At 37.4% G+C, this 23,889-nt stretch overlaps 1 long non-coding RNA gene across 1 annotated transcript in view; it reads left to right on the top strand.

Moving 5' to 3' along the window:
- Positions 1–23,889, top strand: part of LOC129011211 (uncharacterized) — a 40,770-nt gene that overhangs the window by 10,834 nt on the left and 6,047 nt on the right. Inside the window, exons 2-3 of the long non-coding RNA XR_008493271.2 lie at positions 22,248–22,414; positions 23,750–23,842. This is a non-coding gene — a long non-coding RNA (uncharacterized LOC129011211). The remainder of the gene's footprint in view (positions 1–22,247; positions 22,415–23,749; positions 23,843–23,889) is intronic.

The following is a 23,889-nucleotide window of genomic DNA, read 5'->3' as shown; positions in this document are numbered from 1 at the left end:
GGATTGGGCTCTGACAATTAGCTGGCTCAGGGAGGGCTGTCTCTCTCCTCCATAAAGTTTTTTCAACATGTCAAGACGTAATATACGGAAAAATTAAAACAATATGCAATACAGGCTTAGAGCCAGATATAACTTGATTCAAAATGAGTAAGTTAAATAATGTACTGACCTGGAGCAATTGGCCCTTCCTGAGAATCAGGCTTCTCTGTGGCCCATGAGCTTCATTCAGCAGAGACTCCTGTGGGGTATTTGTGTAGGTAGAGAAGATCTCTCCACCCCTAACACGGTCTTCCTACTTGAAAACATAACACACTCCCTACTTATATTTATTTTTCATGAATGATTTTATAATTCTATTTAAATCTTTTTTTTCGAGACGGAGTCTCACACTGTTACCGGGGCTGGACTGCAATGGCGCGATCTCGGCTTACTGCAGCCTCAGCCCCTGGGTTCAAGTGATTCTCCCGCCTCAGCCTCCTGAGTAGCTGGGATTACAGGTGCATGCCAACACTCCAGGCTAATTTTTGTGTTTTCAGTAGAGAAGGGGTTTCACCATGTTGGCCAGGCTGGTCTCAAACTCCTGACCTCGTGAGTAATACCTGTTCATTGTACATAAAATTCAGAGAAAAAGTTGGGGGATATTTTAAAAAACACACCTGAATTCCTGTTATGCAGGAATACTTAATATTTTGGACACAGAGTTATGAAGAAGCAATGGAAAAACTCAACTGTTTCTCTCCCCTTCCCCCATGTATGTGTGTATGTGTACACTCATGTATGTGAACATAAGTACATAATTATATTTATATGCACATCTATATATCTACACCGATTTAGGTCCAGTTTGCTAAAGCCAAAATCCTCCCCGCTTTTAAATCACAGCTGAAGGCCTCCTTCCTCAGTTCACTGGTACTTTCCTAGCCCTACCTCTTTCTTACTGGTTTCTGTGTTCTTTCTTACTGATTACTTCTTTTTTTACCCTGGGCTGCTGCTTCCCCTGCCTCTCCTATTTGTATATACTTCAAATGAGGAGGGTAAAAGGTAGCATGTAATTACAAAAGGACTTCAAATATTACACAGTCAAGTTCTAAACAATCTTTAGAACACTGACTCTGCCAGTCCCGGGACACATTAGCAGAAAAGGGGCCCCTTGGTTCTGTGGTGCTGTGGGCATGGTGACTGCCAGCCAGTGGCTCCATTTGGGCACCTTTGTCATCTTTGCTCATTGTCTCGGCTTATGCAATTTTTTTTATTTTTATTTTTTATATTTTGCATTTTGCCGTTTCTCATTTATAAAGTGAGTAAAAAATGGGTATGTGAAAGTGGTGGTTCTAGTGGTGAGAAGACTGATTAAGTTGATACAAAGATAGAGCGTCAAAGTGTGAAGTCTTCTGCCTCAGCGAGATGTTAGACTTAAGCCAGTCAATCGCATGCCAGTGATAAGGAAAGAAACAAAAGTCACTGTGTTAGCTACTATAGATGTAGTGTGTGTGGCATAAACAGTGACTTAAAATATTTTTTTAGCTCTCTGGGAATGAAACATTTATTGGCATCTGCTATATATACCAGGCTAAAAAAGTTATTTCCAATTCTGAAATAATTGACAATTCAAAGTTAAATTTTTATGAAGTTATTTTTCTGACTGTACCCAGAGTTTTTTGATTCTTGAATTACAAATTATCTTCCTCTTGTTCAACTGTCAATTTTTCCTCCACCACAATAGTGTTCCCTCCTTAGTGATTTTTTTCATACCAGATGATTAATTTATGTTTCAGAAAAATAGAGACAATGAACAATGCTAGGCCTTTGGAACTTTTAACCATTGACAGAATTTTCATGGAAATGCAGAGAAATGGGGAATATTATGAAGAAATGACATCTAATGCTATTCCACTAAACTCATTTTGATGGTTTCCAACCAACTAGTTTGGCTAAATCTTCAATTCCAAGTAGATAGACTTCAGTTACACTTTTTATTTATCTGTATTCAAAATCTATAATGTTAAGTATTATGAAGCAATAGCTAAAGGGAAAAAATCCAAATAAAAAAGTTAAAAAGGGGAAGTTTTGGATAATGGATAGTGTACAAAACAAATCTGTGAGTTAATACCACCTATCTAAATAATTTTGTAATTTTTCATCATTATTTGAAAGATGACAATATGAGGGTTCAGAATCTCTGTTATCCTCAAGAATGATGAAAAGCATACTTTAAAAATTTGATAGCCTGCAGTAAAGTTCTTAATGGTGAAATAACGAGGGCTTTTCTCTTAAGATCAGAAAAGAGAAGAATGTCCACTATCTCCCCTTCTATTCAATATTATAGTAGAACCTAGCCAATATAATAAGATAAAAGAATGAAATAAAGGTATAACATAGGAAATAAATAAATAAAACTGTTTTATGCACAAAAAACAATGATTCTGCACATAGAAAATAAAAAAATCTATGCAGGTAAAACATATAATCAATAGGTGAATTTTACAATATTACTGAATACACAAATATCCAAAAATCACTTGTGTTTCTATACACCAGCAACTTAAAGAAATTAAAATTTAAATGGTAGAATTCAAAATAGCACAAAATAATCAAATATCTTTAAAATACATGTATTTAAAATAAATACTGAAAATAAAACTACCTTTATGGAGAGGAATCAAAGAAGACATAAATAAGCAGAAAGCAGAAGGATATACAATTTCATAAAGTGGAAGGCTCAGTATTTTAAGATGTAATTTCTCCCACAATTTACCTATAGATTCAATACAATCATAGTAAAAAACCTAGAAGGTGGGTTTTTTGGGGGTAAAAGTTTAAAAGTGATTCTCACTTTCTCTCTGGCTCACTTTCTCTCTCACACACACATATGTATATAGCAATTTAAAAAGCTAAGAAGATAAAAAATAATATTGAGGTAGAATTTACACTATCAGATATCAAAATTTATTATAATGCTACAGTAATTAAAATAGCATAGTGTTGGGCAAAGATAGTAAGTAAGCAAAAAGAACAGAAACAAAGCTGTACATATATGGTCACTTATTTATAACAAAGACGTTCCTGCAGTGCAGGGAGGAAGAAAGTTCTTTTCAATAAATGTGGCTGTGCCGAATGAATAACTGTATTTGAAATAACTCAACTTGAATCCTACCTCACACTGTACAAAAAATTAAATTCCAGGTGGAATGTAGATCTAAATATGCAAAGCGTAAAGGACTGAGAAATTGGACTTGTTAAAATTTAGAACATCTGTTAATAAAATGACAGTAATAAGAAAGTGAAATGAAGGCTGGGCACAGTGGCTCATGCCTGTAATCTTAGCACTTTGGAAAGCCAGGGTGAGTGGATCACCTGACGTCTGGAGTTTGAGACCAGCCTGGCCAACATGGTGAAACCCCATCTCTAGTAAAAATACAAAAATTAGACAGACGTGGTGGTGTGTGCCTGTAATCCCAGCTACTCAGGAGGCTTAGTCATGACAATCACTTGAATCCATGAGATGGAGTTTGCATTGAGCTGAGATGATGCCACTGCACTCCAGCCTGGGTGATAGAGCGAGACTGCCTAAAAAGAAAAAAAAAAAAAAAAAGTGAAATGAGAAATCCACTGAAAAAAAGATATCTATAGTATATGTAAATGACAAAGAACTCACATTCAAAATATTTTTTAAAACTCCTCAAATCATTAAGAAAAAGGCAACTCAATTTAAAAATGGGCCAAAAACTTTAATGGATACTTCACAAAATATGGTACCAAATAGCTCAACATCATAACTAATTGAAGAAATGGAATATAAAATCACAATAAGATAGTATAATACCTCCCATTCCTCCATTTCTGAATGGCTAAAAGAGGTGGAGGGAGTACCAAGTATAGAATATAGAACGGTGGGGTCATATGGTGTTTGGTGTATCTACCTAGACACATCATAATATATGTTCCTTATAAACCAACAATTCTATCATAAGTGTATACTAATAGAAATTTGTGCATATGTGTGACAAAAGACATGTACAACAATGTTTTTGTAAGCATTACTTTAATAGATCAAAATGGCAAACAGCAGAATGAATGCTATATAGCCATGATTGCCTTATGATTGCCTGTATATAAAGCTTGAAAATAGTCAAACCTAATATGTGGTATTAGAAGTTGGAATATAGGTTAGGTTACTTTTGAATAGAGATTAATGACTGCACACCTAAGATTTGTGCATCTTTCTGTATAAATATTATATTTCAGTTAAAATTAGACTCTTACTTAAAAATAAACTTTTCCACGGCAAAATGTGCCTCTTGTTTGCACCTTTGAATTTATCAGCAATCAGTAGAAGTTCATCATAACCCAACAAATCAAAATTTCTCCATCTATCTCATTTCCTTAAAGGTTGTTTTCAATTCCTTCTGTGTCCAGAATGTTAATCTCAAATATTTCATTTATATTCGATACTATTTTCTTCACTTTTAAATATTTATATCAAAACTTTATACTAGCTCATGTTGTAGTGAGACATTAAATTGATTTTTCCCAAATTACTTGCTTATCTCAATGTAATTAATTAACTAATATTCTCTTTCCCTTTAAAAGTTCTATACAAAGAAAGTATGTATTCTGCCCTAATAAGTTATTTGTCTATTCTTGCACCAGTACACTTTAATTATAACTGCATTGTAATGTATTTGTAACTTACTGTCTTCTGTCAATTTTTAAATTTTTCTCCCAGAATTGTCTTACTTTAGAATTACTTGAATTTTATTAATTTAAAAATAGAAGAACATTCTATTGATAGCCATGTCATCCATTTGGAGAGAATTATTATTATTATAATTCTGAGAATATCATGCCCTTAAATGTTTTCAGCATTTGTTGATACAATCTCCATTCTCTTGGTGTAACAGAAAAGGAATCAGGAAATCTAAATCTGAGTTCTTGTTCTTCAACAAAGTAATTGTGTGACTTTGAGACAGTTACCAAAAGGATATCATATTTTTTTGTAAATTGATTTTCACAGCTTCTACTTATTTTTTTCTTGGGGAGAATTTGCTTTTATTGATTTATAATATTTGTTTATAAAATAAGAATATTACTTACATCTATTAAATGCTTGCAAATTTTCTTAATTTGTAAAATGCCTTGTAATTTGATAAATCATTATTTTGATGTTTGTTTTTTGTGGAAGGAGAGTTTGAATTTCCTTTTTTGTAGCTTGATTATTTTATTGGCATTTAATTTACATATAGTGACATATACAACTCTCAGTGATTTCTGACAAACCACATACTCCCCTGTATCCACTCCCCATCAAGATACAGAACATTTCTTTTTTAAAAATGTTTGTTTTTATTTCAACAGTTTTTGGGGTAGGGTGGTTTTTGGTTACATGGATAAGTTTTTTAGTGGTGATTTCTGAGATTTTAGTGTATCTGTTACCCAAGCACTGTGCACTCTGCCCAATATGTAGTCTTTTATCTCTCAGCCCCCTCACAGGCTTCCCCCTTGAGTCCCCAAAGTCCATTATATTATTCTTATGCTTTTGCAGCCTCATATCTTAACTCCCACTTATAACAGAGAACATATCATACCCGTTGTATGTATGAGAACATACAATATTTATTTTTCCATCCCTGAGTTACTTTACTTAGAATAATGGCCTCCAACTCTATCCAAGTTGCTGCAAAAGACATTATTTCATTTCTTTTTATGGCTGAGTAGCATTCCATAATATATATATACTACATCTTCTTTATCCACTCGTTGGTTGATGAGCACTTAAGTTGGTTCCATATCTTTGCAACTGGGAACTGCGCACATGTGTCTTTTTCATATAATGACTTCTTTTCCTTTGGGTAGATATCCAGTAGTGGGATTGCTGGATCGAATGGCAGTTCTACTTTTAGTTGTTTAAGAAATCTCCATACTGTTTTCCATAGTGGTTGTACTAGTTTACATTCCCACCAGAAGTATAAAAGTGTTCCCTTTTCATCGCATCCATACCAACATCTATTGTTTTTTGATTTTTAAATTATGGCCATTCTTGCAGGAGTAAGGTGGTATTGCATTGTGGTTTTAATTTGCATTTCCCTGATAATTAGTGATGTTGAGCATTTTTTTATAGAAAAATAGAATTGTCTATTCATGTCATTTGCCCACTTTTTGATGGTATTCTTTTTATTTATTATATATATATTTTTTGAGACTGGGTCTCTATCACCCAGGCTGGAATGTAGTGGCATGATCTCGGCTCACTATCACCTCTGCCTCCCAGATTCAAGTGATTCTCCCACCTCAGCCTCCTGAGTAGCTAGGACTACAGACATGAACCACCACACCCAGATAATTTTTGTATTTTTAGAAGAGATGGGGTTTCACTAGGTTGGCCAGTCTGGTCTCAAACCCCAGACTTCAAATGATCTGCCTGCTTTGGCCTCCCAAAGTGCTGGGGTTACAGGTGTGAGCCACTGACCACTGCACCTGGTGGGATTGTTTATTTGTTTGTTTTTTCTTGCTGATTTGTTTGAGTTCTTTGTAGATTCTGGATATTAGTCCTTTGTCAGATGCACAGTTTGCAAATATTTTCTCCCACTCTGTGGGTTGTCTGTTTACTCTGCTGATTATTTTGTTTCCTAGGCAGAACCTTTTTAGTTTAATTAAGTCCCATTTATTTATTTATTTTTGTTTTTGTTGCATTTGCTTTTGAGTTCTTGGTCATGAACTCTTAGCCTAAGCCAATGTCTAGAAGAGTTTTTTGATGTTATTTTCTAGAATTTTTATGGTTTCAGGTCTTAGATTCAAGTCTTTGATCTATCTTGAGTTGATTTTTGTATAAGGTGAGAGATGAGAATCCAGTTTCATTCTTCTACATGTGGCTTGCTAGTTTTCTTAGCACCATTTATTGAGTAGGATGTTCTTTCCCCAATTTATGTTTTTATATGCATTGTCAAAGATCAGTTGGTTGTATTTGGCTTTATTCTTGGATTCTCTATTCTGTTCCTTTGCTCTACTTGCCTATTTTTATGCTAGTACCATGCTGTTTTGGTAACTATAACCTTATAGTATACTTTGAAGTCTAGTAATATGATGCCTCCAGATCTGTTCATTTTGCTTAGTATTGCTTTGGCTATGCAGGGTTTTTTTTGGTTATAGATGAATTTTAGGATTTTTTTCTAGTTCTGTGAAGAATGATGATTTTTGATGGGAACTGCATTGAATCTGTAGATTGCATTGGGCAGTATGGTCATTTTCACAACATTGATTCTACCCATGAGCATGGAATGTGTTTACATTTGTTTGTGTCCTCTACGTTTTCTTTCAGCAGTGTTTTATAGTTTTTCTTGTAGAGATCTTTCACCTCTTTTGTTAAGTTATATTCCTGTGTTTTTTGTTTTGTTTTATTTTGTTTTTGCAGCTGTTGTAAAAGGGATTGAGTGCCTCATTTGATTTTCAACTTAGTCATTGTTGGTGTACAGCATTGCTACTGACTTGCGTACCTTGATTTTGTATCCTGAGACTTTACCGAATTAGTTTATCAGATCTAAGAGCTTTTTGGATAAATCTTTGGGGTTTTCTGGGTATATGGTCATATAATCACCAAAAAGCAACAGTTTGACTTCCTCTTTTCTAACTGAGATGCCGTTTATTTCTTTCTCTTGTCTGGTCTGATTGTTCTGTCTAGGACTTCCAGTACTATGTTGAATAGAAGTGGTGAAAGTGGGTATCCTTGTCTTGTTTCAGTTCTCAGGGGGATGCATTCAACTTTTCCCCACGTTGGGTGTGGGTTTGTCATATATGGCTTTTATTACTTTGAGGTAAGTCCCTTATATGCCTATTTCATTGAGGGTTTTTATCATAAAGGGATGCTGGATTTTATAAAATGCTTTTTCTGTCTATTGAGATGATTCTATGGGTTTTTGTTAATTAATTCTGTTTATGTGATATATCACATTTGTTGACTTGCATAACCATCCCTGTATCCCTGGTATGAAACCCACTTAATCATGATATATTATCTTTTTTGTATAATATTCGATTCGGTTAACCAGTATTTTGTTGAGGATTTTTTTTATTAATGCTCGTCAGGAATATTGGTCTGTAGTTTTCTGTTTTATGTTATTTCCTAGTTTTGGTATTAGGGTGATACTAGCGTCATAGAATGATTTAGGGAGGATTCCCTCTTTATCTTTTGGAATAGTTTCAGTAGGATTAGTATCAATTCTCCTTTGAATGTCTGACAGAATTCAGCTGTCAATCCATCTGGTCCTGGATTTTTTTGTTGGCAATTTTTTTTTTTTTTTTTTTTTGGGATGGAGTCTCGCTGTTGCCCAGGCTGGAGTGCAGTGGCACCATCTTGGCTCACTGCAAGCTCCGCCTCCTGGGTACACGCCATTCTCCTGCCTCAGCCTCCTGAGTAGCTGGGACTACAGGCGCCCGCCACCTCGCCCGTCTAATTTTTTGTATTTTTAGTAGAGATGGGGTTTCACTGTGTTAGCCAGGAGGCAATTTTTTTTTATTACTGATTCGATCTCACTGCTTGTTATTGATCTCTTCACAGTTTCTATTTCTTCCCACTTTAATCTAGAGGGTTGTTATATTTCCAGGAATTTATCCATCTCCTCTAGATTTTCTAGTTTGTGCATGTAAAGGTGTTCATAGTAGCCTTAAATGCTGTTTTGTATTTCTTTTTTTTTTTGAAATGGAGTTTCGCTCTTGTTGCCCAGGCTGGAGTGCAATGGCGCCATCTCGGCTCACTGCAACCTCTGCCTCCCAGGTTCAAGCTATTTTCTTGCCTCAGCCTCCCGAGTAGCTGGGATTACAGGCATGTGCTACAACGCCTGGCTAATTTTTTGTATTTTTAGTAGAGACGGGGTTTCTCCATGTTGGTCAGGCTGGTCTCGAACTCCTGACCTCAGGTGATCCCCCCGCCTTGGCCTCCCTAAATGCTGGGATTACAGGCATGAGCCACCACGCCTGGCCACTCTTTTGTATTTCTATGGTATTGGTTGTAGTATATCCAGTTTCATTTCTAATCGAGTTTATTCAGACCTTCTCCCTTGTTGGTTAATCTCACTAATGATCTATCAATTTTGTTTATCTTTTCAAAGAACCAGCTTTTTGTTTCATTTATTTTTTGTATTTTTTTTTGTTTGTTTCCATTTCATTTAGTTTTGCTCTGATCTTTGTTATTTCTTTTCTTCTGCTGGGTTTGGGTTTAGATCTTGTTTCTCTAGTTCCTTGAGGTGTGACATTAAGGTTTTTATTTGTGCTCTTTCTGACTTTTTGATGTAGGCATTTAATGCTATGAACTTTCCTCTTAGTATTGCTTTTGGTGTATCCCAGAGGCTTATAGATTGTGTCACTATTATTGTTCAGTTCAAAGAATTTTTAAATTCCCATTTTGATTTAATTGTTGACCCAAAGATCATTCAAGAGCAGATTATTGAATTTCCATGTATTTGTATAGTTTTGAGGATTTTTTTGAAGTTATTTCCAGTTTTATTTCACTGTGGTCTGAGAAGATATTTGATACTATTTTGATTTTCTTAAATTTTTGGAGATTTGTGGCCTATCATATGGTCTGTCTTGGAGAATGTTCCATGTGCTGATGAGAAGAATGTATATTCTGCAGTTGTTGGGATGAATGTTCTGTAAATATATATGTCTGTTTATTCTAGGGTATAGTTTATATCCATTGTTTCTTTGTTGACTTTCTGTCTTGATGACCTGTCTAGTGCTGTCAGTGGAGTATTTAAGTCCCCCACTATTATTGTGTTGCTGTCTATCTCATTTCTTAGGTCTAGTAGTAGTTGTTTTCTAAATCTGGGACCTCCAGTGTTAGGTTTTATTTCTATGTTTTTTTCTCTTTCTAACTAAGAGATTACTAATCACTTCATTAACAATTTCATAGAAATAACTTTGGTTTTGTTACTTTTCTCTATTGATCTTGTGTTTTATATTTCACTGATTTCTTTTTAATTTCCATTTTTCTGCTTACATTGATTTAATTTACTCTTCTTCTTGCCTCTAAAGATGGATTTTAAACTTATAGTTTAAACCTATGGTTTAAATTCCTTTGTCTTTTCTAATATAAGAATTTAGAGCTATAAATTTCCCTCCAACTGCAATCTATAAATTTTGATATGTGCTATTATTATTAAATTCAAAATATTCTCTAATTACCTTTTAATTTTTTCTTTGTTCTATTTGTTGTTTAGAAGTATGTTGCTTAATTTCCAAATACTTGGGGATTTTTCTGGAGTTCTTTTTGTTACTGATTTCTCATTTAATTTTTTGATTGAGGAAGATTAATTTCAATCTTTTTAGGTGTGGTCAGACTTATTTTATGGCTCAGCATATGGTCAATCTTCTTGTATGTTTCACATATGCTTGGAAAGACTGTTTTCTACAGTTGCTGGATGCAGTGTTTCTTAGTGTCAGTTACATAAGGATGGTTGTTCAGGAACATTCTGGATGGTGGTGAAAGTTCTGGCTTCCCACGTGAACTCCTCTGACATTACTCCAGGCAAGGATGGTGAGGGGGCACTTCGTTACTGCAGACTGAGGGTTCAGAATCCCCATAATGTTCCCCAGTGACATCAGGTATGGGGGTGTTTGATTACTGCTGATAGAAATGAAATTACTAGCTCCTCACTCAGTACATTCTGAGAGCACTCCAGCAGGGGTAGGAGGCTGCAGTAGGGCAATTTTTGTCTAAAGGTTTTCTGTTTTCCTGTGTTCCCCCTTTCCTGGTCCTTTGGCTAGACACAGCAGGTTTTTCTTGAGGCTCCTTTTGTCTTTTCTAGTTTTGTGTTTTCACATTACCTACTTCTTCAGCACCTGGTGTAGGATATATAAGTTGGGGAGGAAACCAAGGACTCACTACCATGTCATTATTTAGGGTCTGAGATCTTGTGCTGATCTGTTTTCTTCTCTCCACCTTTCAAAGTCTTCTGATATTTGTTTTATATGTGATATTCAGAGTTTTTGTTATTGGTGGGGATGGGTTTTTTGCTTGGTTTGGGTTCTACAAGAACTTGGTAGGAAGAGTAGGAAGAAGTGCATTTACTACATCTTGGTCTGGCGACCTTCATTTTTGAAGGATGTTTTTGCTGGACTTCTAGATTGAAAGTTTTTTTCGTTATAGCAATTTAAATATCATTGCATCATCTTTTGACTTGCCCTATTTCTGATAAGTTAGCAACCATTCTTACTGTGTCTCAAGTGAGTTTAATGCATCTTTTTTCTTCTAGTTGCTTTTAATATTTAATTTTCATAATTGGTTTTTAGCAGTTTCAGTATGATGTGCTTTGGTGTGGTTTTCAATGTTTATCTTGCTTGAATTTTGTTGATATTCTTGAATCTTTCATCTAAATTAGGAAATATTTGATCATTACATCTTCAAATATTTTTCTCTCCCATGGCTATTTCTTCTTTTACTACTCCAATTACATGTATTTTAATCTTATTTCTATTTTCCTACAGTTTAATTAGTCCCTCTTCATTGTTTAACCAGTATTAAAAAAAATCAATGCTTTAGTTTTGCTTTAGTTTGGATAGTTTTCTTAACCCTGAGTTCAAATTCACTGTTCCTTCCTTCTGCCGTGTTTAATCTGCCATTAAGCCCATGAAATAAATTTTTATTTTAAATGTTGTATTATTCAGTTCTAAAATTTATATTTTTATGGGTCTCATTTCTCTCCTGAGTCATATTTATTCTCTCATTATTTTTACATTTTCATTTAAATCTTTTATTGTATTTATAATAATCCTTTATCATAATTATCATATTGTCTATTAATTCAAACACCTCTGTCATTTCAGGATAATTTTTTATTAACACATTTTTTTCTTCATGTTATTTTTCCACCTTTAACTGTTTCTGTACATATCTGACAGTGTTTTTGTAATATGCTAGGCATTATAAATGCTCTGTTGTTTGGTGTCTAGATTTTTTTTGTTATCCTTAATAAGTGTCAACTTTCGTTCTGGCAGACTGTTAATTTACTCTTGGAAATAAATTTTATCCTATTAAGGAGTGCTTTTAAAACTTTGTTAGGGTGAGTCTAAAACAACTTATTCCTTAGAGCTAGACTGATTTACTCCTGTGACATGATCTTGCTGGAGTCTCTATTGAATGCTCACGGCATTCAAGGAGGTATCTACACTCTGGCTGTAGGTCTTGAATGTCTCCCTGCTTGTGCAAAATCTAGCAGATGTTCATTTCACAGCTTCCAAGTAGATAGTCCCTCTTTAGTGGTTCAATCTCAAAAGGTTGTTACTTGCTAGAACTAGTAGTTTCTTGCCCTGTACATGAATACTTAGTATTTAACCAAAGCTTCAGGAATATTCCTGTACAGATTTCTAGAGTTCAGTCTTCCCACAGCTCTCTTCTCTCTTTTACCCTCCTCTGCAAATTCTAGCTGCTTCAGTACTCCAAATTCCAATATCTGTCTTCTCAGTTCAGTGAAATCACTATGCTCTGTTCAAGCTTTGTTTCCTATTCACTACCATCCAAAAAGTATCTCCAAAAGTGAGATTGGAGTGATTGTGAGGCTCACCTCAATTGCCCCCTTCTGTTAAGAATCACAGACCTGTGCTGCCTGTTGTCTAATGTCTAAAAATGGCATTTCATATTTTTTCAATTGTAAATTTATAAATGACAGGGGGATAAACTCATATTAGGTACTCATGGCTTACAGTACAATCATTTTAGAAAAGTTTTGTGAGGTCTATCAAAAGCTACAAAAATAAGCATCTCTTATTGCCCCCTAAATATTATTATTTTTAGTTTTCATTCTTTTACAGACAGGGTGTCCCTTGTTGCCCAGGCTGGAGTGTAGTGGCATGATCACATCTCACTGCAACCTTGAACTCTTGGGCTCAAGTGATCCTCCTGCCTCAGCGTCCCAAGTAATTAGGACTATAGGCACCCACCCCCAAGCCTGGATAATTTTTAAATTTTCTGTAGATGTCGGCTCAGGGGGAAATGTTTTGCTGTGTTGCCCAGGCTCGTCTTGAACTCCTGATCTCAAGCTATCCTTCTGCCTAGGGCTCCCAAAGTGCTGGGATTACAGGCAAGAGCCACCGTGCCCAGCCAAAAAAATATTATTTCTAAGAATGCATCTTACTCAAATCATCTAATGTAGAAAAAATATACATGTACCAAGTTATTATAGTAGCAAATGAAAGTTAGGAGTCACCCAAATAATTGAAATATAGGCGTAGTTATGTAAATTACAGTTAACTCACTTAATGAACTAATACATTAGTCATTACATGTTATATTTCACAAACTTTGAAACAACATGAGAAGTGTTCAAATAGTATTAAATAAAAAGAGACATTAAATTATTTGTACACTCTGATTATAGTTATAAAAAATCTATATATGAAAAATATCAGCCAGCTCCAGGAAGAAAAGTGGCTCTAGAGAAAGAAGGCTGAATAATCAATGAAGCAGATCAACATTAATACACCAAATCAAATTTTCTCTGGCATAAGTTAAATAGGTGAGGTGGCTCAAGCCTGTAATCCCAGCACTTTGGGAGGCCAAGATGGGTGGATCACCTGAGGTCAGGAGTTCGAGACCAGCCTGACCAATGTGGTGAAACCCCGTCTCTACTAAAAAATACAAAATTATCCAGGTGTGGTGGTGCATGCCTGTAATCCAGCTACTTGACAGGCTGAAGCAGGAGAATCCCTTGAACCCGGGAGGTGGAGGTTACAGTGAACCGAGATTGCACCACAGCATTCCAGCCTGGGTGACAGAGCAAGACTCCATCTCAAAAAAAAAAAAAGCAAGCAAGCAAGCAAGCAAGAAAAATATCCCAAGAGGTATACAAACTAAAGTAACTTTGTTAAGGTTGGTAGGATTTGGAAGATTTTTTTTCCATCTAATTTCAAATATCTTCTTTTTTTTTGTTTGAGACTGAGTTTTGCTCTTGTTGCCCAGGCTGGAGTACAGTGGTGCAATCTTGGCTCACTGCAGCATTTGCCTCCTGGATTCAAGCGATTCTACTGCCTGAGCCTCCCAAGTAGCTGGGATTACAGGTGCCCACCACCAAGCCTGGCTGACTTTTTGTATTTTTAGTAAAGATGGGGTTTCACTATGTTGGCTAGGCTGGTCTCGAACTTCTGACCTGAGGCGATCCACCCACCTCGGCCTCCCAAAGTATCGTATTAGATGAACACTTTTTTTTCCTATACACTTTTAAGTTACAGAAGATGAGATGGAGTTTAGTGAGCATCTGGTTTCAACACTGAAAAGAATGTTGAACAGCCAGGGCTCTGAATTTTCAGAAACATTGCCAGGTAAGTAAACAGGAAGGAAGAATTTTAAAATTTCATTAATAAGGACAAATCATGTGGCGTTTTGAGGATGGCTCGTTAAGGCTTAGGAGCCTTTGAGAATGATAATTGCTGGATGGAGTTCAGGTGTACTGTTGAATGTGAGCTCATCAGGGACCAGTCAAACTTATCTACAGAGCTATTTTGTAGTCGTTGTGTTTATTTATTTGTTTTCTTCTTACTCAGGATTTGAAATGGGAGGGTAGGGCAAAGGGAAGCATATCAAAAGAAAGTTCTAAAGGCTTAGCCAATACGTTTAGAGAAGAGTTAAAACCAGCCAGAGACTAAGAAAAATGGGGTGTGGAAGCCTCAGTGTAAGGTGGTGCTGGAGGGAATCCATTTGTGGGACCACATGATCACTGAAGTGTTAGCAAGTTTGTAACACAGAAGTGTTAGCAATTCAATAACACCTGATTTAAGCAAGAACATTCATCTCCCCATACTCACATACTGCTCTGTGATTTACTTTCCATGTAAATACACATGGTTCTGCACTACCAGTTGCTCTGGATAGTGCAACTTTTTAGTATAATTTTGGAATTATTTACTCATTTCATACTATTGTTTCTAATAATGGCTCAGGAGAATATTGCTTATTAACAAAGTGTGTATGATGATGAGTAATATTACAAAGCTCCAGGAAGAAAAGTGGCTCTAGAGAAAGAAGGCTGAATAATCAATGAAGCAGATCAACATTAATACACCAAATCAAATCTTCTCTAGCATAAGTTAAACAGCTTTGCCATTTAGAGAGCAATGCAGACCGTGGAGGAAAGTTTGTTAAGTTGGGATTAGTTGTTGATCTAAGTAAATTTTGCCAAAATGCAGGAACCCGCTGTAACTCCGATAGGGGTGGCTCATTGCCTAACTATTCAGATTAGCTCAACTCAGAATTATGGCCAAGATCCAATATTCAACATTCTTAAAGAAAAGAATTTTCAACCCAGAATTTCATATCCAGCCAAACTAAGCTTCATAAGTGAAGGAGAAATAAAATCCTTTACAGACAAGCAAATGCTGAGAGATTTTGTCACCACCAGGCCTGCCTTACAAGAGCTCCTGAAGGAAGTACTAAACATGGGAAGAAACAACCAGTACCAGCCACTGCAAAAACATGCCAAATTGTAAAGACCATTGATGCTAGGAAGAAACTGCATCAACTAATGAGCAAAATAACCAGCTAACATCATAATGACAGAATCAAACTCACACATAACAATATTAACCTTAAATGTAAATGGGCTAAGTGCTCCAATTAAAAGACACAGACTGGCAAATTGGACAAAGAGTTAAGACCCATCAGTGTGCTATATTCAGGAGACCCATCTCATGTGCAGAGACACACATAGGCTCAAAATAAAGGGATGGAGGAAGATCTACCAAGCAAATGGAAAACAAAAAAAGCAGGGGTTGCAATCCTAGTCTCTGATAAAAAAGACTTTAAACCAACAAAGATCAAAAGAGATAAAGAAGGCCATTACATAATGGTAAAGGGATCAATTCAATGAGAAGAGTTAACTATCCTGAATATATATGCACCCAATACAGGAGCACCCAGATTCATAAAGCAAGTTCTTAGAGACCTGCAAAGAGACTTAGATTCCCACACAATAAAAATGGGAGACTTTAACACCCCATTGTCAACATTAGACAGATCAACGAGGCAGAAAGTTAACAAGGATATCCAGGACTTGAACTCAGCTCTGCACCAAGCAGATCTAATAGACATCTAAAGAACTCTCAACCCCAAATCAACAGAATATACATTCTTGTCAACACCACATCACACTTATTCCAAAATTGACCGCATAGTTGGAAGTAAAGCACTCCTCAGCAATGTAAAAGAACAGAAATTATAAAAAAGTGTCTCTCAGACTGCAGTGCAATCAAATTAGAACTCAGGATTAAGAAACTCACTCAAAACTGCTGAAATAGATGGAAACTGAACAACCTGCTCCTGATTGACTACTGGGTACATAATGAAATGAAGGAAGAAATAAAGATGTTCTTTGAAACCAATGAGAACAAAGACACAACATACCAGAATCTCTGGGACACATTCAAAGCAGTGTGTAGAGGGAAATTTATAGCACTAAATGCCCACAAGAGAAAGCAGGAAAGATCTAAAATCGACACGCTAACATCACAATGAAAAGAACTAGAGAAGCAAGAGCAAACACATTCAAAAGCTAGCAGAAGGCAAGAAATAACTAAGATCAGAGCAGAACTGAAGGAGATAGAGACACAAAAAACCTTTCAAAAAATCAATGCATCCAGGAGCTGGTTTTTTGAAAAGATCAACAAAACTGATAGACTGCTAGCAAGACTAATAATGAAGAAAAGAGAGAAGAATCAAATAGACACAATAAAAAATGATAAAGGGCATATCACCACCGATCCCACAGAAATACACACTACCATCAGAGAATACTATACTACCATCAGAGAATACTATAAACATCTCTATGCAAATAAACTAGAAAATCTAGAAGAAATGGGCAAATTCCTGGACACATACATCCTCCCAAGACTAAATCAGGAAGAAGTTGAATCCCTGAATAGACCAATAACAGGCTCTGAAATTGACGCAATAATTAATGGCCTACCAACAAAAACAAGTCCAGGACCAGATAGATTCACAGCCGAATTCTACCAGGAGTACAAAGAGGAGCTGGTACTATTCCTTCGGAAACTATTCCAATCAATAGAAAAAGAGGGAATCCTCCCCAACTCATTTTATGAGGCCAGCATCATCCTGATACCAAAGCCTGGCAGAGACACAACAAAAAAAGAGAATTTTAGACCAATATCCCTGATGAACATCAATGTGAAAATCCTTAATAAAATACTGGGAAACCAAATCCAGCAGCACATCAAAAAGCTTATCCACCAAGATCAAGTGGGCTTCATCCCTGGGATGCAGGGCTGGTTCAACATACACAAATCAATAAACGTAATCAATCATATAAACAGAACCAACGACAAAAATCACATGATTATCTCAACAGATGCAGAAAAGGCCTTCGACAAAATTCAACAGCCCTTCATGCTAAAAACTCTTAATAAACTAGGTATTGATGGGACGTATCTGAAAATAATAAGAGCTATCTATGACAGACTCACAGCCAATATCATACTGAATGGGCAAAAACTGGAAGCATTCCCTTTGAAAACTGGCACGAGACAGGGATGCCCTCTCTCACCACTCCTATTCAACATAGTGTTGGAAATTCTGGCCAGGGCAATCAGACAGGAGAAAGAAATAAAGGATATTCAATTAGGAAAAGAGGAAGTCAAATTGTCCCTGTTTGCCAATGATATGACTGTATATTCAGAAAACCCCATTGTCTCAGCCCAAAATATCCTTAAGCTGATAGGCAACTTTAGCAAAGTCTCAGGACACAAAATGAATGTGCAAAAATCACAAGCATTTGTATACACCAATAACAGACAAACAGACAGCCAAACCATGAGTGAACTCCCATTCGCAATTGCTTCAAAGAGAATAAAATACCTAGGAATCCAACTTACAAGGGATGTGAAGGACCTCTTCAAGGAGCACTACAAACCACTACAAACCACTGCTCAATGAAATAAAAGAGGACACAAACAAATGGAAGAACATTCCATGCACATGGATAGGAAGAACCAATATTGTGAAAATGGCCATACTGCCCAAGGTAATTTATAGATTCAATGCCATCCCCATCAAGCTACCAATGACTCTCTTCACAGAATTGGAAAAAAACTACTTTAAAGTTCATGCAGAACCAAAAAAGAGCCCGCATCGCCAAGTCAATCCTAAGCCAAAAGAACAAAGCTGGAGGCTTCGCGCTGCCTGACTTCAAACTATACTACAAGGCTACAGAAACCAAAACAGCATGGTACTGGTACCAAAACAGAGAGATAGACCAATGGAACAGAACAGAACCCTCAGAAATGATACCACACATCTACAACCATCTGATCTTTGACAAACCTGACAAAAACAAGAAATGGGGAAAGGATTCCCTATTTAATAAATGGTTCTGGGAAAACTGGCTAGCCATATGTAGAAAGCTAAAACTGGATCCCTTCCTTACACCTTATACAAAAATTAATTCAAGATGGATTAAAGACTTAAATGTTAGACCTAAAACCCTAGAAGAAAACCTAGGCAATACCATTCAGGACATAGGCATGGGCAAGGACTTCATGACTAAAACACTAAAAGCAATGGCAACAAAAGCCAAAATTGACAAATGGGATCTAATTAAACTAAAGAGCTTCTGCACAGCAAAAGAAACTACCATCAGAGTGAACAAGCAACCTACAGAATGGGAGAAAAGTTTTGCAATCTACCCATCTGACAAAGGGCTAATATCCAGAATCTACAAAGAACTTAAACAAATTTACAAGAAAAAATCAAACAACCCCATCAAAAAGTGGGCAAAGGATATGAACAGACACTTCTCAAAAGAAGACATTTATGCAGCCAACAGATACATGAAAAAATGTTCATCATCACTGGCCATCAAAGAAATGCAAATCAAAACCACAGTGAGATACCATCTCACACCAGTTAGAATGGCGATCATTAAAAAGTCAGGAAACAACAGGTGCTGGAGAGGATTTGGAGAAATAGGAACACTTTTACACTGTTGGTGGGACTGTAAACTAGTTCAACCATTGTGAAAGACAGTGTGGCAATTCCTCGAGGATCTAAAACTAGAAATACCATTTTACCCAGCCATCCCATTACTGGGTATATACCCAAAGAATTATAAATCATGCTGCTATAAAGACACATGCACACATATGTTTATTGCAGCACTATTCACAATAGCAAAGACTTGGAACCAACCCAAATGTCCATCAATGATAGACTGGATTGAGAAAATATGGCACATATACACTATGGAATACTATGCAGCCATGAAAATGATGAGTTCATGTCCTTTGTAGGGACATGGATGAAGCTGGAAGCCATCATTCTCAGCAAACTATCACAAGGACAGAAAACCAAACACTGAATGTTCTCACTCATAGGTGGGAACTGAACAATAAGAACACTTGGACACAGGGTGGGGAACATCACACACTGTGGCCTGTGGTGAGGTGGGAGGAGGGGGGGAGGAATAGCATTAGGAGAAATACCTAATGTAAATGACAAGTTAATGAGTGCAGCACACCAACATGGCATGTGTATACATATGTAAAAAACCTGCACGTTGTGTACATGTACCTTAGAACTTAAAGTATAATAAGAAAAATTTTTTTAAGTCAGTGGTTTAAGAAAAATAAAGTCCATGATGTTTAGATCATTCGATAAACCAGTTAAAAAAAAAAAGAATTATGGCCAAGATTTTTCTGCAGATGTGCTGGGAGAATGGGGGGCTTTTAATCCCCTGCTGGCCCTGTTATACTCCTCTCAGCTGTCTTTATTCCCCATTTTTTTAGGTTTAAAAAATATTTGATTGTGGTAGAAAACACATAGCATAAAATTTATTGGGTGGGCATGGTGGCTCACGCCTACAGTCCCAGCACTTTGGGAGGCCAAGGTGGGCGGATCACCTGAGGTTGGGAGTTTGAGAACAGCCTGACCAACATGGAGAAACTCCGTCTCTACTAAAAATACAAAATTAGCCGGGCATGGTGGTGCCTGCCTGTTATCCTAGCTACTCGGGAGGCTGAAGCAGGAGAATCGCTTGAAGCTGGGAGACGGAGGTTGCGCTGAACTGAGATCGCGCCATTGCACTCCAGCCTGGGCAAAGAGAGTGAAACTCCGTCTCAAAAAAACAAACAAACAAAAATTACAATTTTAACCATATTTAAGTGTACAAGTCAGAAATGTCAAGTACATTCAGGTTGTTGTACAGTGAACATCGTAAAGTTCTTTCATCTTGGAAAGCTGAAACTCTATGCCAATTAAACAAGAACTCAATAGGATAATTTATTTATTAATTAATGCCTACTAAGTAACTTGTAAGTAAGATGGCTTGCATTTAAAATATTTTAAAGCACAGAATAAATATTTTTTCTTAATAGAAAAATTGGAAGATACAGATAAGCAAAAAGAAAAAAATCTGTAATTCAATAGTAAATTGAATGACATCTTATGTACATCTGTGTATTTGAAGACTTTTCCTAAGCAAAAGTGGAATCTTGCTTCAGTACCTTTTTTTAAACAATATATCCTGAACATCTTTCCATGTCAACAGAGATCTCCATCATCACTATCTTTAAGGCATGTGCAGTATGCCATGGGAGGGATGTGTCATACTTTATGTAACCAACATCACTAAGCTGGCCCTCTTTTATCTGCTAGTGTGAACAGTTTGATGCTTTTTTTTTTTTTTTTTTGAGACGGAGTCTCGCTCTGTCGCCCAGGCTGGAGTGCAGTGGCGTGATCTCGGCTCACTGCAAGCTCCGCCTCCCAGGTTCACGCCATTCTCCTGCCTCAGCCTCCTGCGTAGCTGGGACTACAGGCGCCCGCCACCATGCCCGGCTAATTTTTTTGTATTTTTTTAGTAGAGACGGGGTTTCACCTTGTTAGCCAGGACGGTTTCTATCTCCTGACCTCGTGATCCGCCCACTATGGCCTCCCAAAGTGCTGGGATTACAGGCGTGAGCCACCATGCCCGGCAGTTTGATGCTTTTTAACAAATCTTCATAAGTAACAATAAAACCTTACCTCTAAAAACAAAGCTGTAATGCTGAGATTTCAGATACAATGCAAGTGGGGAGAGATAAAGATTTGGGTGAGAGTTTTTTCAGTGACTTCAACCCCCCTTGCACACTGTGTCTTTGAAAACCGGGTCTCCCACACGCCTGGCTCTCTTTAGTGGGTCATTCTCAGAGCCTCAGTGACTGCCCACAAAGCAGGAACTCACCTGCTAGTATGTTTGTTTACACTTACATCATTGCCCTTGGTCATTCTCTTTTCTTACTGCCTCCACTCTCACTGCCATACTTATCCTTCTACACTAAAAAAATTGCTTTGTCTCAAATGTTACCATACAGGTTTAAAGATGGGGAACCTCACACTCTCTGCAGAGGTTCTGGTTAGAAGGAGTGTCTAAGAAATGCACAAAAAGGCCAATCTCTTGCCTTCTTTGTCCCTAATCTCCCATAGAGAGGGGGTAACATAAACATCTCCTGATGCACTGAAAAGCTTTGTGCTGACTCTTGAGATGTGAAGTACAAAGTAAGGAAGGAACAAAAAGACACGATCTACATATTACCAGTTTTTAAGAAACTGGGTTCTAGGCTTTCAGAGAGAGAGAAGAGAGAGAGGAGTGGAGAGGTGGGGAGGGGACGTTCTAAGAAGCAAGGAAGTCTCTTTTGGAAGTGCAGTTCTTTCTCGTGAGCTATCTACCCTAGAAGGGATGGACCAGCCCGCTGTCACCCCCAAGCTGGCCCAATGTGTTGTGAACACAGGTTAAACTTCACGGTGACCTGTGATCTGTCCATGGTGCTACTGAGGAGAGCCTGAAATCAAGATGCTCTGATTATAGCCCTTGTCCAGCGCCCTCACCTATAAAATGGGTATCACAACACCTCCCCTTGCAGAGCTGTTAAATGGATACAACCATGATAACAATGAATGTTAACTGAGAGTCACAGTATGCCTGTGTGCATACATACCCGGCTATGTATTTCCCATATATGACTTCATTAGAACTCACTGCAGCCCTATGTGCAGTATTCAAGGCCTTAAACAAAAGAGAAAACCAAGCTGAGAGAGGCTCTCTGACTTACTTCAAGTCACACAGTAGGTAAGAGGGGCAGCTGGGATTTTGTCTCAGGCTGCTTGGCTCCCAAGTCCTTGTGCCTGACCATTTCACTCCATGACATAAGGCACCTCCTGCCAGGCCATGTGCACAGGAGTTGACCAACAGACTTAGTTCTTCTTTCTCTTCTAGTGAGTTCACTGTTCAACTCCAGGCCCCAGCCTCTGACATCAAGCTCTGGATCGTCTGCTGACTGAAGTGCTAGAAGACAAAGAAACTGAATAGAAGGAAGGCTCATGGGACCCCTGCATTCTGCTTGCTTATTCTTAGAGACCACCCCTCCACAGAAGACTTCTTAGGTTGGTTTTGAAGGGGTAGTTTTCTCATTATTTAAAAACACAGACTCCCCTATGCCTGAATTTCCCATAGATTAGAGCCCCTTTCCTGCTTAGGAACTTCCAACAGCCTTCTCCTGGCATTTCTTTGCTTGCATTTGGAAATTCTCTCCACTTAGACCCCACTGAAATGATCCAAACTCATCTTCTTTTATGCCAGAGCACACACTCTCCTCTGGTGGTCCTCGTGTCAAGCAATCTCATTCCATCTCTGGCCAGCACTGTCTGATAGAAACAGGCGGCAAGCTGTGAATGTAATTTTAAATTTTCTAATAGTTACACTTAAAAAGTAAAAAAAAGAAAATGATAAAATTAATTATAATAATCTGTTTTATATAACCCAGCATATCAAATAGATTACCTTTTCAAGATGTAATCACATAAAATTATAAATGAGATATTATACAATCTTTTTTTCACAGTAAGTCCTTGGCATTTGGTGTGTATTTTGCACTGAGGTTGCATCTCCATTTGAATTAGGCATACATCTTGAACCCGGTGTTACATGTGGCTGGTGCCTACTGTGCTGGAGGTCCAGTCTTTTGTTCACATTCATTCCCCATGTGTAAAATCTCTCTCCTCCCCTTCAACTAGGTGAAATCCTAAACATCACTCAAGGCTCAGCTCCAGCTGTGCTTCTAAAAGGAATCTCCTCGAACTCAGTCAATATGTGTTCTTCTCCCCTTGACGGTGTCCAGGCCTGCAGTTAATGCTTTTAAACATTCCCCTCCAGATAGCATCATCTCTGCCCCTTCACGCTAACACTGTCCCAGCTCCACTGAAGCCCAGGGCGCTCCCCACTGCACTTCTCTGCAGCAGTTCTCACTAGGTTCCTTATTACTTGTCTGGACTCTCCCAGTACCCTCATTCCTGATCACCTCTCCTTCTCAACACTCTCTTACCTTCATCTGCAAGCCCACATTCTCCTGACTTTCTTCCGCTCTGACCACTTCTTAGTATCATATGGGGTCTTCTATTCTGCTTCCATCCCTCATATATTTTCTTTTAGATCTGACCCAGCTCGCTACTCCTTTTCTTCTCTCTCCTTAGTCTCTGCTTGGACAATGTCATCAATACCTTAGATTTCAGGTATTATAGATAAGCAGAGTCTATTCCTATCTTCACCTCCAGCCTCAATTTCTTCTTTTATATTCAGGTCAGAAAATACAATTGCATATGTAGGGGAGAAAAAGTGTATCTTTTCCTCACCCTATATGAGAGTAATGGCTGAGACCCCTATGACAGAAGACAGGTTAAAAAGAGAAGAGCATATAAATTTATTTTATTTGTTTTATGCAGCAAGAGTACCCTCAGAAATGAAGAACTAAAGGAATGGGAAGATCCGTGTATTTTTATGGACAGTGGTGCAGAAGTATGACTGGAGAAAAAAAAGTATGATCTAAAGGGGGGAACTTAGGAAGGCCTATTTGTTCAGTTTC

This window comes from Pongo pygmaeus, chromosome 1 (genome assembly GCF_028885625.2).
Source record: "Pongo pygmaeus isolate AG05252 chromosome 1, NHGRI_mPonPyg2-v2.0_pri, whole genome shotgun sequence".
NCBI classification, from domain to species: Eukaryota; Metazoa; Chordata; class Mammalia; order Primates; family Hominidae; genus Pongo; species Pongo pygmaeus.
Note: the sequence above shows the minus strand (reverse complement) of the source record. Positions and strands in the feature narration are given on the sequence as shown.